Genomic DNA, 15,976 nt, shown 5'->3' with positions numbered 1-15,976 from the left:
GAATGCACCGTGCACGCGACCGAGTAAGGCCACTCAGAGACATCCATTTCCCAGGTATATGCCCCCTACGCACTTTTGGTGGCGCAACTCGCACGAACAGTCCCACCTCGACCCCGTATACAAGCTTTTTTGCCTCGAAGAGTTCGTCGGAGACGAAGAAGCAACCTTCAGTGCAACCGTAGCACTCTTTTGTGCAACCGCCCAAACAACGCCCCCTCTACCCTCTGTCGAAACACTCGGCATTGCTGCTCCCTAAGGTGAGCTTCTCCTCATAGGCAATTCCGCTCTTATCCGGTCACGTTTGTGTGCCCGAATTTCGCAAGGCAACCTCCATGGGACATGGAAAAGACTCGAGAAGAGAGCTCGCTCACGGGAGAGAGAAGCCAAGGAGACCACGAGAGTGCTGAGAGTGGGACAGCGCTGAATAGGCGGGAGAAGCCTGCGCGTATAAACGGAGATATATATCCAATTGCAACGAAGGAACGTGCCAAAGATCGAGAACAATGGCAGAAATGCTAGTAACGTGCACTTCGGGACCAACGCATCACCGGAAGACAACCGCCAAACATCGAAAGAGTCGCGATGCTCCGCAACCTACGTGCAAAGCGGTCGCACACCGGGTAAGGGAGTGAGAGCCCCAAACATAGCTGGGCGAGGCGCTCACTCCGCTCTTTAATATCTCGTTAATACCGCCAAGGAAATGGCACAAGCACACACACACAAGCATCCTCGGAAGAGGACAGTTCGAGTGACAGGTCAAATCCAAGAGTTCCGAAGACTACCTCCAGGAACAATCGGGAACAAGACCGATTACAAGTCGTCGAGTCTGTTACTGGGCGAACACGAGATGCGCACAGGAAATCGATCAGCCCTCACAATGGCCCAAGGCCAGAGATCGGACTGCTACGATTTACCCCAACAATCATCGTGCCACTCTTCGCAGAGAGGTGATAGACGCCAACGAGCCCGCGCATAGCAATCGAGGTGTAAAAAGGGCGTTGAAGGCAGGAAGCCTGGACGAAAGAGGCTACGAGGTCACCTCGAAGCGGTCTAAGAATCGGGCGCACTTGGGGCGACTACCAGTGCCAACCCCTTATCCCGCGGTGCGTCCGACACACAGAAATTTCCAAGGCGGCCAAGGAGCCTCCCCGCATAGCAATCGGGGTGTGAGGTTACGGATGCAGCATTGATAGCAATCGAGGTGGGAGGCGAAGGATGCAGAAGTGAGAGCCGAGGGATGTAGCAGAGATAGCAATCGGGGTGTGTGATGCAGAAGAGATAGCAATCGAGGTGTGCGGTGGGAAGGGCCCAGCAGCCAGAATGCATGAAGCGACGGATGAAGCAGTGATGACAACCGGGCTGTGAGGAGAGGAGGGATGCAGCCAAGAAAGCAATCAGGGCTCGAGGCAAGGGATGCATCAAGGATAGCAATCATGTTGTGAGGCGAGATTCCAAAGGCTAAACGTGAGAGGCTGCAGGGTCGACTCAGAGAGGTCTATGCATGTGAGAGGCTGAAAGCAAGGTCAACTCGGAGCGGTCTATGCATCGGGCGCGCTTGGGGCGACTACCAGTGCCAACCCCTTATCCCGCGACGCGTCCGACAAAGAGAACGTTCCAAGGCGGCAGAGGAGGTTACCAGCCGAAGGATGCAGTAGCAATAACAGGTATAGTTCCGCGGCGGCCGAGAAGACTCACCGCATAGGAATCGGGATGCGAGGCGAGGGATGCGGCGGGAAGGCCCCGACGGCTAAACGGAAGAGGCTGCAGGGCCGCCTCGGAATGGTCCAAGCATCGGACGCGATTGGGACGACTACCAGTGCCAACCCCTTATCCCGCGATGCGTCCGATACACAGATAGTTCCAAGGCGGCCGAGGAGCCTCACCGCATATCAATCGGGGTGCGAGGCGAGGGATGGGGCGGGAAGGCCCCAACGGCTAGACGGAAGAGGCTTCAGGGCCACCTCGGAATGCTCCAAGCATCGGACGCGCTTGGGGCGACTACCAGTGCCAACCCCTTATCCCGCGATGCGTCCGATACACAGATGGTTCCAAGGCGGCCGAGGAGCCTCACCGCATAGCAATCGGGGGTGCGAGGCGAGGGATGGGGCGGGAAGGCCCCAACGGCTAGACGGAAGAGGCTTCAGGGCCGCCTCGGAATGGTCCAAGCATCGGACGCGCTTGGGGCGACTACCAGTGACAACCCCTCATCCCGCGATGCGTCCGATACGAAGATGGTTCCAAGGCGGCCGAGGAGCCTCACCGCATAGCAATCGGGGTGCGAGGTGGGGGATGCGGCGAGATGGCCCCAACGGCTAGACGGAAGAGGCCACAGGGCCGCGTCGGAATAGTCCAAGCATCGGACGCGCTTGGGGCGACTACCAGTGACAACCCCTTATCCCGCGATGCGTCCGATACGAAGATAGTTCCAAGGCGGCCGAGGAGCCTCACCGCATAGCAATCCGGGTGCGAGGTGGGGGATGCGGCGAGATGGCCCCAACGGCTAGACGGAAGAGGCTGCAGGGCCGCCTCGGAATAGTCCAAGCATCGGACGCGCTTGGGGCGACTACCAGTGACAACCCCTTATCCCGCGATGCTTCCGATACGAAGACAGTTCCAAGGCGGCCGAGGAGCCTCACCGCATAGCAATGGGGGTGCGAGGTGAGGGATGCGGCGAGATGGCCCCAACGGCTAGACGGAAGAGGCCACAGGGCCGCCTCGGAATAGTCCAAGCATCGGACGCGCTTGGGGCGACTACCAGTGACAACCCCTTATCCCGCGATGCATCCGATACGAAGATAGTTCCCAGGCGGCCGAGGAGCCTCACCGCATAGCAATCGGGGTGCGAGGCGAGGGATGCGGCGAGATGGCCCCAAAGGGTAGACGGAAGAGGCTGCGGGGCCGCCTCGGAATAGTCCAAGCATCGAACGCGCTTGGGGCGACTACCACTGCCAACCCCTTATCCCGCGATGCGTCCGATACACAGATAGTTCCGAGGCGGCCGAGGAGCTGGGGGATGCGGCGAGATGGCCCCAACGGCTAGACGGAAGAGGCTGCAGGGCCGCCTCGGAATAGTCCAAGCATCGGACGCGCTTGGGGCGACTACCAGTGACAACCCCTTATCCCGCGATGCGTCCGATACACAGATAGTTCCGAGGCGGCCAAGGAGCCTCACCGCATAGCAATCGTGGTGCGAGGTGGGGGATGCAGCGAGATGGCCCCAACGGCTAGACGGAAGAGGCTGCAGGGCCGCCTCGGAATGGTCCAAGCATCGGACGCGCTTGGGGCGACTACCACTGCCAACCCCTTATCCCGCGATGCGTCCGATACACAGATAGTTCCAAGGCGGCCGAGGAGCCTCACCGAATAGCAATCGGGGTGCGAGGCGAGGGATGCGGCGAGAAAGCCCCAACGGCTAGAGGGAAGAGGCTTCAGGTCCGCCTCGGAATGGTCCAAGCATCGGACGCGCTTGGGGCGACTACCAGTGACAACCCCTTATCCCGCGACGCGTCCGATACACAGATAGTTCCAAGGCGGCCGAGGAGCCTCACCGCATAGCAATCGGGGTGCGAGGCGAGGGATGCGGCGAGAAGGACCCAACGGCTAGACGGAAGAGGCTTCAGGGCCGCCTCGGAATGGTCCAAGCATCGGACGCGCTTGGGGCGACTACCAGTGACAACCCCTTATCCCGCGACGCGTCCGATACACAGATAGTTCCAAGGCGGCCGAGGAGCCTCACCGCATAGCAATCGGGGTGCGAGGCGAGGGATGCGGCGAGAAGGACCCAACGGCTAGACGGAAGAGGCTTCAGGTCCGCCTCGGAATGGTCCAAGCATCGGACGCGCTTGGGGCGACTACCAGTGACAACCCCTTATCCCGCGACGCGTCCGATACACAGATAGTTCCAAGGCGGCCGAGGAGCCTCACCGCATAGCAATCGGGGTGCGAGGCGAGGGATGCGGCGAGAAGGACCCAACGGCTAGACGGAAGAGGCTTCAGGGCCGCCTCGGAATGGTCCAAGCATCGGACGCGCTTGGGGCGACTACCAGTGACAACCCCTTATCCCGCGATGCGTCCGATACACAGATAGTTCCAAGGCGGCCGAGGAGCCTCACCGCATAGCAATCGGGGTGCGAGGCGAGGGATGCGGCGAGAAGGACCCAACGGCTAGACGGAAGAGGCTTCAGGGCCGCCTCGGAATGGTCCAAGCATCGGACGCGCTTGGGGCGACTACCAGTGACAACCCCTTATCCCGCGACGCGTCCGATACACAGATAGTTCCAAGGCGGCCGAGGAGCCTCACCGCATAGCAATCGGGGTGCGAGGCGAGGGATGCGGCAAGAAGGACCCAACGGCTAGACGGAAGAGGCTTCAGGGCCGCCTCGGAATGGTCCAAGCATCGGACGCGCTTGGGGCGACTACCAGTGACAACCCCTTATCCCGCGACGCGTCCGATACACAGATAGTTCCAAGGCGGCCGAGGAGCCTCACCGCATAGCAATCGGGGTGCGAGGCGAGGGATGCGGCGAGAAGGACCCAACGGCTAGACGGAAGAGGCTTCAGGTCCGCCTCGGAATGGTCCAAGCATCGGACGCGCTTGGGGCGACTACCAGTGACAACCCCTTATCCCGCGACGCGTCCGATACACAGATAGTTCCAAGGCGGCCGAGGAGCCTCACCGCATAGCAATCGGGGTGCGAGGCGAGGGATGCGGCGAGAAGGACCCAACGGCTAGACGGAAGAGGCTTCAGGGCCGCCTCGGAATGGTCCAAGCATCGGACGCGCTTGGGGCGACTACCAGTGACAACCCCTTATCCCGCGACGCGTCCGATACACAGATAGTTCCAAGGCGGCCGAGGAGCCTCACCGCATAGCAATCGGGGTGCGAGGCGAGGGATGCGGCGAGAAGGACCCAACGGCTAGACGGAAGAGGCTTCAGGGCCGCCTCGGAATGGTCCAAGCATCGGACGCGCTTGGGGCGACTACCAGTGACAACCCCTTATCCCGCGATGCGTCCGATACACAGATAGTTCCAAGGCGGCCGAGGAGCCTCACCGCATAGCAATCGGGGTGCGAGGCGAGGGATGCGGCGAGAAGGACCCAACGGCTAGACGGAAGAGGCTTCAGGGCCGCCTCGGAATGGTCCAAGCATCGGACGCGCTTGGGGCGACTACCAGTGACAACCCCTTATCCCGCGACGCGTCCGATACACAGATAGTTCCAAGGCGGCCGAGGAGCCTCACCGCATAGCAATCGGGGTGCGAGGCGAGGGATGCGGCGAGAAGGACCCAACGGCTAGACGGAAGAGGCTTCAGGGCCGCCTCGGAATGGTCCAAGCATCGGACGCGCTTGGGGCGACTACCAGTGACAACCCCTTATCCCGCGACGCGTCCGATACACAGATAGTTCCAAGGCGGCCGAGGAGCCTCACCGCATAGCAATCGGGGTGCGAGGCGAGGGATGCGGCGAGAAGGACCCAACGGCTAGACGGAAGAGGCTTCAGGGCCGCCTCGGAATGGTCCAAGCATCGGACGCGCTTGGGGCGACTACCAGTGACAACCCCTTATCCCGCGACGCGTCCGATACACAGATAGTTCCAAGGCGGCCGAGGAGCCTCACCGCATAGCAATCGGGGTGCGAGGCGAGGGATGCGGCGAGAAGGACCCAACGGCTAGACGGAAGAGGCTTCAGGGCCGCCTGGGAATGGTCCATGCATCGCACGCGCTTGGGGCGACTACCAGTGACAACCCCTTATCCCGCGACGCGTCCGATACACAGATAGTTCCAAGGCGGCCGAGGAGCCTCACCGCATAGCAATCGGGGTGCGAGGCGAGGGATGCGGCGAGAAGGACCCAACGGCTAGACGGAAGAGGCTTCAGGGCCGCCTCGGAATGGTCCAAGCATCGGACGCGCTTGGGGCGACTACCAGTGACAACCCCTTATCCCGCGACGCGTCCGATACACAGATAGTTCCAAGGCGGCCGAGGAGCCTCACCGCATAGCAATCGGGGTGCGAGTCGAGGGATGCGGCGAGAAGGACCCAACGGCTAGACGGAAGAGGCTTCAGGGCCGCCTCGGAATGGTCCAAGCATCGGACGCGCTTGGGGCGACTACCAGTGACAACCCCTTATCCCGCGATGCGTCTGATACACAGATAGTTCCAAGGCGGCCGAGGAGCCTCACCGCATAGCAATCGGGGTGCGAGGCAAGGGATGCGGCGAGAAGGACCCAACGGCTAGACGGAAGAGGCTTCAGGGCCGCCTCGGAATGGTCCAAGCATCGGACGCGCTTGGGGCGACTACCGTTGCCAACCCCTTATCCCGCGATGCGTCTGATACACAGATAGTTCCGAGGCGGCCGAGGAGCCTCACCGCATAGCAATCGGGTTGCGAGGCAGATTATTGGGAAGGGAACCCCCTGGGATGCGGCTCAAGCAGTGCCCAAAGGGACTGGAATGCGGAATCACATCGAGAGACCCAAATGCTATACGAGGGCTCAAATCGAATTATCGATTTGGCCACGACATGGACGCATCGGAACGACTACCTTTGCCGAACCACTCGCAATTGCATCCATACCGAAACCAATAGACATTTCCGTTAGAGCCCTCGCATAGCATTCGGGAATCTCGCATGCCCCTCTAAATCGACCAATGCTGGCGCTCAACGAAAATCCGAGCGCTACCACCGTTCGAGCGCCAGCATTGGTCGAGTTAGAGGGGCACGGGGGAGAATGCTCCAGTCAACACCTCCCCTATATAAGTTATTTGTCCGATTCTCGCACAACCGTAGTCTGCCTCGTCGAATCAAACAACGGTCCCAGATTCCGACTTCCGTTCCGTAGAGACCCAAAAGCTAGATGGAGGCTCGCAAGAAAGAGAGTCGGCGCATAGCAATCGGGTTTCTCGAACGTTTAGGGACCGAGCTCACTTGCGGATAGGGCAAAATCCGCCAAGCAACCCAAAAGCTAGACGGGGGCTCGAATCGAATCGCCTAGGCGGCCACAACAACGACGTGTTGGATCGACTACCAGTGCCAAACCATTCAGCAAGACTAGTCTGTGTCGAGGCCGGATAGAGATTCTCAGAGAGCGCCCGTATAGCATTTAGGAGACCTGCCGCGTCCCTCACACTCGACAAATGGTGGTGCACGTTTATAAATCCGAGCGATCCCAACCCTTTCAAGCACCAACATCGGTCGAGATAGAGGGGCACGGAGGGGGCTGCGTGAGACAACACAGTCCCCTATATAAGTTATTTGTCCGATTCTCACACATCCGAAGAATGGTCATCAAATCGGACAACAGCCCAAACTTCCGACTTCCGTCCCAGAAAGCCCAAGAGCTATCTAAAACGTTCATGGCCGGAACTCGATCGCGGCTATACCAGTCCGCCAAGCAACCCAAAAGCTAGACTGGAGCTCTAGTCGAATCACCTCTGTGGCCATTGCAAGGACGTGTTGGAGCGACTACCATTGCCGAACCATTCCGCAGGTCGAGTCCATACCAAGGCCGCATAGAGATTCACGATGAGCTCCTGCATAGCAATCAGGAGACTTGCCGTGTCCATCACAATCGATAAATCCTGGTGCAAGATTTTTGCATCCGAGCGCTCCAACCAGTCGAGCACCAGCATCAATCGACATAAACGGGCACGGGGGGAGGATGCTCGAGAACACTACCTCCCCTATATAAGTTATTTGTCCGATTCTCAAGCAGCCGAAGTCTGGTCATCGAATCGGGTCAAAGACCACAACTTCCGACTTTACCCACAATGCAAGTCATCGAATCGAACATCGGCCCCCGAGTCGGACTCCATGCGTATGTCAGGTCATCGGACCCAAATTCCGCCTTCCTGCGCATGGCGGGCCATCAATATCAACTCGGTCATCGGACCCAAACTCCGCCTTTCTGCGCATGGCACGCCTTCAAATCGGTCATCGGACCCAAATTCCGCCTTCCTGTGCATGGCGGGCCATCAACATCAACTCGGTCATCGGACCCAAATTCCGCCTTTCTGCGCATGGCACGCCATCAACTCGGTCATCGGACCCAAATTCCGCCTTCCTGCGCATGGCAGGTCATCGGACACAAATTCAGACCTCGCCAATATGCCTACGTATCGAATCGGTCATCGGACCCAACTTCCGACTTCATCCATACTGTAGGGTCTTTGAGGTTGGCGCGGTGCGCTCAACCCGGGGAGTCGACCCATCGAAGCATACACCTCCCCTATATAAGCTATTTGTCCGATTCCCACACCTGTGTAGTTTGCACCTCTGACCAGGACATCGACCCCAACTTCCGAACTCGACTGCAACGACGGCACCAGCGCCTTGGTGCGCACCTTGCGACGCACAGTCCCAACATTCGCCTTCCTGCACATGGCAGGTCATCGGACCCAAATTCCGACCTCGCGAGTATGCCTACATATCGAATCGGTCATCGGACACAACTTCCGACTTCATCCATACCGTAGGGTCTTTGAGGTTGGCGCGGTGCGCTCAACCCGGGGAGTCGACCCAACGAAGCATACACCTCCCCTATATAAGCTATTTGTCCGATTCCCACACCTGTGTAGTTTGCACCTCCGATCAGGACATCGACCCCAACTTCCGAACTCGCCTGCAACGACCGAACCAGCGCCTTGGTGCGCACCTTGCAACGCACAGTGCCAACATTCGCCTTCCTGCACATGGCAGGTCATCGGACCCAAATTCCGACCTCGCGAGTATGCCTACATATCGAATCGGTCATCGGACCCAACTTCCGACTTCATCCATACCGTAGGGTCTTTGAGGTTGGCGCGGTGCGCTCAACCCGGGGAGTCGACCCAACGAAGCATACACCTCCCCTATATAAGCTATTTGTCCGATTCCCACACCTGTGTAGCTTGCACCTCCGATCAGGACATCGACCCCAACTTCCGAACTCGACTAAAAAGACCGCACCAGCACCTTGGTGTGCACCTTGCAACGCACAGTGCCAACATTCGCCTTCCTGCACATGGCAGGTCATCGGACCCAAATTCCGACCTCATGAGCATACCTACTAATCGAATCGGTCATCGGACCCAACTTCCGACTTCATCCATACCGTAGGGTCTTTGAGGTTGGCGCGGTGCGCTCAACCTGGGGAGTCGACCCATCGAAGCATACACCTCCCCTATATAAGCTATTTGTCCGATTCCGACACCTGTGTAGTTTGCACCTCCGCTCAGGACATCGACCCCAACTTCCGAACTCGCCTGCAACGACCGAACCAGCGCCTTGGTGCGCACCAAAAGTGCGCACTTTTGGAGGGCACTTTTGTGCGCTCCAAAGGTGCGCACTTTTGGAGGGCACTTTTGTGCGCTCCAAAGGTGCGCACTTTTGGAGGGCACTTTTTGGAGGGCACTTTTGTGCGCTCCAAAGGTGCGCACTTTTGGAGGGCACTTTTTGGAGGGCACTTTTCTGCGCTCCAAAGGTGCGCACTTTTGGAGGGCACTTTTTGGAGGGCACTTTTCTGCGCTCCAAAGGTGCGCACTTTTGGAGGGCACTTTTTGGAGGGCACTTTTCTGCGCTCCAAAGGTGCGCACTTTTGGAGGGCACTTTTTGGAGGGCACTTTTCTGCGCTCCAAAGGTGCGCACTTTTGGAGGGCACTTTTGTGCACTCCAAAGGTGCACACTTTTGGAGGGCACTTTTTGGAGGGCACTTTTCTGCACTCCAAAGGTGCGCACTTTTGGAGGGCACTTTTTGGAGGGCACTTTTGTGCGCTCCAAAGGTGCGCACTTTTGGAGGGCACTTTTTGGAGGGCACTTTTGTGCGCTCCAAAGGTGCGCACTTTTGGAGGGCACTTTTGTGCACTCCAAAGGTGCGCACTTTTGGAGGGCACTTTTCCTGCGCTCCAAAGGTGCACACCTAGGTGAGCACCTTCGACCACACCTTGTAGCACACCAAACTCTGACTTTCGACTTCATCCGCAATGCAGGGTCTTTGAGGTTGGCGCAATGCGCACAACCAGGGGAGTCGACCCATCAAACCCAACACCTCCCCTATATAAGCTATTTGTCTGATTCTCATACATGCGTAGCCTGCAGGAGCAATTAGGACATCGACCCCAACTTTCGGCTTCTAAACGAAAACAAGGTCTTTGAGGTTGGTGTAATGCGAACAACTAGGGGAGTCAACCCATCAAACCCAACACCTCCCCTATATAAGCTATTTGTCTGATTCTCATACATGTGTAGTCTACAGGAGCAATTAGGACATCGACCCCAACTTTTGACTTCTTAACGAAAACAAGGTCTTTGAGGTTGACGTAATGCGCACAACCAGGGGAGTCGACCCATCAAACCCAACACCTCCCCTATATAAGCTATTTGTCCGATTCTCATACATGTGTAGCCTACAGGAGCCATTAGGACATTGACCCCAACTTTTGACTTCTTAACGAAAACAAGGTCTTTGAGGTTGGCGTAATGCGCACAACCAAGGGAGTTGACCCATCAAACCCAACACCTCCCCTATATAAGCTATTTGTCTGATTCTCATACATGTGTAGCCTGCAACAACGATTAGGACATCCACCCCAACTTCTGAATTCGTCTGCGTTGACCGCACCAAAGGTGCACGCCTTGGTGCTCACCAAAATCCGACTTCCGACTTCTTCTGCTATGCGGGGTCTTTGAGGTTGGCGCAGTGCGCACAACCAGGGGAGTCAACCCACCGAATGCAACACCTCCCCTATATAAGCTATTTGTCTGATTCTCATACATGCGTAGACTGCAGCAATGATTAGGACATCCACCCCAACTTTTGACTTCTTAAACAAGACAGGGTCTTTGAAGTTGGTGCAGTGCACACAACCAGGGGAGTCGACCCATCAAACGCAACACCTCCCCTATATAAAGCTATTTGTCCGATTCTCATACGTGTAGTCTGCAGCAGCGATTAGGACATCGACCCCAACTTCCGAATTCGTTTGCATTGACCGCACCAAAGGTGCACGCCTTGGTGTGCACCTTGGAGTGCACTTTGGTGCTCACCTCGGTGCACACTTTGGTGTGCACCTCGGTGTGCACCAAAGGTGCGCACCTTGGAGCGCACCAAAGGTGTACACTTTGGAGCGCACCACATAGGGTCTTTGAGAGGTTGGCGCAGTGCGCACACCAAGGTGGGTGTTGAGGTGCGTGCCGAGGTGGGTGGGTGCTAGGGTGCGCTCCATGGTGGGTGCCAGGGTGGGTGCGTGCTAGGGTGGATTCCAAAGAGGGTCATAGGGTGGGTGCCAAGGTGGGTTGGTGATATAGTGGGTTCAAAGGTGGGTACTAGGGTGGGTTCCAAGGTGGGTCACAAGTTGGGTGCCAGGATGCGTGGGTGTTAGGTTGGGTGCCAAGGTGGGCTCCTGCGTGGGTGGGTGCTAGGGTGGGTTTCAAGGTGGACGCGAGGGCGGGTGCCAAGGTGGGTAACAAGTTGGGTGTTAGGATGGGTGAGTGCTAGAGTGGGTGCCAAGGTGGGTGGGTGCTAAGGTGGATGCCAAGGTGGTTCACAGGGTGGGTGGGTTCTAGGGTGAGTTCCAAGGTGGGTCACAGGTTTAGTGCTAGGGTGCGTGTCAAGGCGGGTGTCGAGGTGCCTGGGTGCTAGGGTGTGGATGCCAATGTGGGTCATAGGGTGGGTACTAGGGTGGGCTGCAATGTGGGTGCCAAGGTGGGTAACATGCTCGGTTGGTTCTAAATTGGGTGTCAGGGTGGGTGTGCACCCACCTTGCCCGAGGTGGGTGCCAAGGTGCCAGTGTGGGTGGGTGCTAAGGTGGATGCCAAGGTGGGTGAGAAGGTGGGTGATAGGTTGAGTGGTAGGATGGGTGGGTGCCAAGATGGGTCACAGGGTGGGTGCAAGGGTGGGTAGGTGCTAGGGTTGGTGTCAGGGTGGGTGGGTGCTAGGTTGGGTTCCAAGGTGGGTGCGAGGGTGAGTGTCAAGGTGGGTCACAGGTTAGGTGCTAGGATGGGTGAGTGCTAGGGTGCAAAGGTGCCAGGGTGGGTGCTAGGATGGGTCGATGCTAGGGTGAGTGGCAAGGTGGGTCCACAAGTGTCAAGGTGGGTGCCGAGGTGGGTGCCAACTTGGGTTCCAAGGTGGGTGCCAAGTGGGCGACTGCTATGGTGGATGCCAAGGTGGGTCACGGGGTGGGTGCCAAGTTGCTAGGTTGTGTTCCAAGGTGGGTGCCAACGTGGCTGCTAGGGTGCGTGGGTTAAAGGGTGTGTCACAACGTGGGTGCCAGGATGGGTGCGCACCCACACTGGCCAAGACGGGTGCAAGGTTGGGTTCCAAGCCCGGTCACAGGCTGGGTGCTAGGATGGGTGGGTGCCAAGGTGGGCACCAGGGTGGGTGCACCCACCCTGGCCAAGGTGGGTCACGGGGTGGGTCCTAGGGTGGGTAACAGGGTGGGTACTAAGGTGCGTGCCAAGGTGGGTCATGGGGTGGGTGCCAAGGTGGGCACCAGGGTGGGTGTGCACCAACCCTAGCCAGGGTAGGTCACGGGGTGGTTGTCGGGGTGGGCGTCAAGGAGCCAAGGTGGGTGGCAAGTAGCCAAGTTGCGTGCCAAGGTGGGTGTCGGGGTGGGTGCCAAGGATCCAAGGTGGGTGCCAAGGAACCAAGGTGGGTGTCTGGGTGGGTGCCGAGGTGGGAGCCAGGGTGGGTCCCAAGGTGAGTGCAAAGGTGGGTGCCAGGGTCAAGGTGAGTGCCAATGTGGGTTCCAAGGTGCCAGGGTCAGGGTGAGTGCCAATGTGGGTTCAAAGGTGCTAAGTTGGGTGCGAGGTTGGGTGCGAGGGTGGGTGGGTGCCAAGGTGTGCTAGGTGGAAGCCCGGGTGGGTCGGCATCCCATGGGTGTCGAGTTGGGTGCCTGATGGGTGCTTCTTGTCAAGTTTTAGTCGTCGGGACTCATTTCGAGCCTTAGAGGTCGTTTCTTGTCCGGTTGCCCTGTCTTCGACCTGGGAACCCAATTTTGGTCCTCGGGTCCCATTTTTTTTTGTCTCGCATCCCACTTTTGGCCTGTGGCCTTTTCGGGGTCGATTCTCGTTTTGGGCATCAGAGCATGTTTCTTCTCCTAAAACCCAATATTTGTTTATTAAGTCTCGGAACACATTTTTGTTCTCGTGGACCCATCATGGGTCTTGGAACGCATTTGTGGTCCTTGGGTCCCATTTTGCATCCCGAAACTTGTGTTTTGGTGCTTGATCCCTATTTTGGGTGCCCACCTTGCACCAAGTGCGCACCCGGGGCAAACCGAGCGCCTTGGTGCACCGGGGCAAGATCGAGCGTGCACCCGAGGCGCCCCGAACATGCACCAAGGTGCACTCGGCCCACATGTGAGCGCAGGTCGTTGCGCCCGAGGTGGTGTGTGGGCACCGCGTTGCAGACGGGACACTGCACGCACACGACGCCCCGTCCAGGTGCACGCACGTAGGCCGGGCCGGGTGCACACCCGACGCCCTAGCAAGGTGCGCGCACCCGGGCAGGGCTCACACTTGGCGAACGGGGCGCACTTCGCGAGGGAGGGTGTGCACCTCGACGGGGGTGGGTGGCCGGGGTGGATTCGCACGTGGGTCGCGGTTTGCTAAGTACACACTGCGACAAGCTCATAACGGGTGCGATCATACCAGCGTTAGTGCACCGGATCCCATCAGAACTCCGCAGTTAAGCGCGCTTGGGCCGGAGTAGTACTGGGATGGGTGACCTCCCGGGAAGTCCCGGTGTTGCACCCTTTCTTAGTTTTTCGCCGGGCGTCGCAATGCTATTTGAATAAACCTTTTGCCCGTTTGCGTTCTCGTCGGGGCCGGGCCGGGCCGGGGTGCGCTGCCCGCACTACCGCGCGCGCCGGGGGCGACACCGAGCGCGCACCCGAGGCGCCCCGAGCACACAGGCCACGGTGCAACCCGGGCGTTGTGCGCGCACCCCGGTGCGCCCGAGGTGCTGCGCGCGCACCCAGGTGAAATCGGTGTGCACCTCGGCCAGTGCGCGCTCGGTCGAGTCGCGCACGTTGGCCAAGGTGCACGGTGATGTTTCTTACTCTAAGGTTCCGCACCAGACGCCCGGGACAGGTGAGCGAAGCTGGGCGGGGCCGGGTGCGCGGCCGGGGCAGGTGCACGCAGCTGGAGAGAGCTTTGGAGCACACCAGAGGTGCGCACCTTGGAGCACACTTCGGAGCGCACCAATGATGCGCTCCATTCAAAAGTTTCCTGAAAAGGCAAAAAAAGTTGAGATTATAGAATTTCCCACTTGAGAGATTGTAAAAAAAAAAAATTTAAAATGAAGGAAACGCGGGTGCCAAGGTGTGCGCGCCCGGGTGCGCAGCCCAGCCAAGGTGTGCGCACCAAGGCGCCCACCCTGGCGAAGGTGCACGCAAGGTGCGCACCCGAGGCAAACCGGACAATTAACCCAACTTTCGACTTCGCGCGCACCTGCGCACCTTGGAGCGCACTTCGGAGCGCTCCTTGGTGCGCACCAATCTTGGGCACCTCGGAGTGCACCATGGCGCCCACCAAGGTGCGCACCCGGGGCAAACCGAGCTCCGACTTCGTGCGCACCTTGGAGCGCACGAAAGGTGCGCACCATGGCGCCCACCAAGGTGCGCAGCCCAGCCAAGGCGTGCGCATCAAGGTGCGCACCCTGGCGAAGGTGCGCACCCGGGGCAAACCGAGCTCCGACTTCGTGCGCACCTTGGAGCGCACAAAGGGTGCGCAACCCAGCCAAGGTGTGCGCACCCCGGGCAAACCGAGCTCCGAATCGTGCGCACCTTGGAGCACACTTCGGAGCCCTCCTTGGTGCGCACCGATGTTGCGCACCTCGGAGCGCACCCGGGGAAAACAATGCAATTAACCCGACTTTCGACTTCGTGGGCACCTCGGAGCGCTCTCGGGTTCGCACCTCGGAGCACACCGAGGTGCGCACCTTTGATGCGCTGCCTTCACCAATTTCCAGAAAAGGCAAGAAAACATTGAGAAGGTGTGCGCACCGAGGTGCCCACCCTGGCGAAGGTGCACGCGAGGTGCGCACCCGGGGCAAACCGGGCTCCGACTTCGTGCACGCCATGCTGCGCACCTTGGAGGGCCATGGTGCGCACCTTGGAGCACACTTCGGAGCGCTCAATGGTGCCCAACCCAGCCAAGGTGCCCACCGCGGCGAAGGTGCACGCGAGGTGCGCACCCGGGGCAAACCGGGCTCCGACTTCGTGCACGCCGCACCTTGGAGCACACTTCGGAGCGCTCCTTGGTGCGCACCAGGGCGCGCAACCCAGCCGAGGTGCCCACCCCGGCGAAGGTGCACGCGGGGTGCGCACCCGGGGCAAACCGGGCTCCGACTTCGTGCACGCCATGGTGCCCACCGCGGCGAAGGTGCACGCGAGGTGCGCACCCGGGGCAAACCGGGCTCCGACTTCGTGCACGCCGCACCTTGGAGCACACTTCGGAGCGCTCCTTGGTGCGCACCAGGGCGCGCAACCCAGCCGAGGTGCCCACCCCGGCGAAGGTGCACGCGAGGTGCGCACCCGGGGCAAACCGGGCTCCGACTTCGTGCACGCCATGGTGCCCACCGCGGCGAAGGTGCACGCGAGGTGCGCACCCGGGGCAAACCGGGCTCCGACTTCGTGCACGCCGCACCTTGGAGCACACTTCGGAGCGCTCCTTGGTGCGCACCATGGTGCCCACCAGGGCGCGCAACCCCGCCGAAGGTGCACGCGAGGTGCGCACCCGGGGCAAACCGGGCTCCGACTTCGTGCACGCCGCACCTTGGAGCACACTTCGGAGCGCTCCTTGGTGCGCACCAGGGCGCGCAACCCCGCCGAAGGTGCACGCGAGGTGCGCACCCGGGGCAAACCGGGCTCCGACTTCGTGCACGCCATGGTGCGCACCAGGGTGCCCACCGCGGCGAAGGTGCGCACCCGGGGCAAACCGGGCTCCGACTTCGTGCACGCCGCACCTTGGAGCACACTTCGGAGCGCTCCTTGGTGCGC

General features: G+C 59.6%; 1 non-coding gene across 1 annotated transcript; it reads left to right on the top strand.

Annotated features, from left to right (window-relative positions):
* Positions 1–13,611: 13,611 nt before the first annotated feature.
* LOC131872374 (5S ribosomal RNA) lies at positions 13,612–13,730 on the top strand. Its single transcript, XR_009370528.1, has one exon. It is a non-coding gene; the product is annotated as a 5S ribosomal RNA (ribosomal RNA).
* Positions 13,731–15,976: the final 2,246 nt, after the last annotated feature.

The sequence above is a fragment of the Cryptomeria japonica genome, unplaced genomic scaffold (genome assembly GCF_030272615.1).
Source record: "Cryptomeria japonica unplaced genomic scaffold, Sugi_1.0 HiC_scaffold_583, whole genome shotgun sequence".
NCBI lineage: Eukaryota > Viridiplantae > Streptophyta > Pinopsida > Cupressales > Cupressaceae > Cryptomeria > Cryptomeria japonica.
Note: the sequence above shows the minus strand (reverse complement) of the source record. Positions and strands in the feature narration are given on the sequence as shown.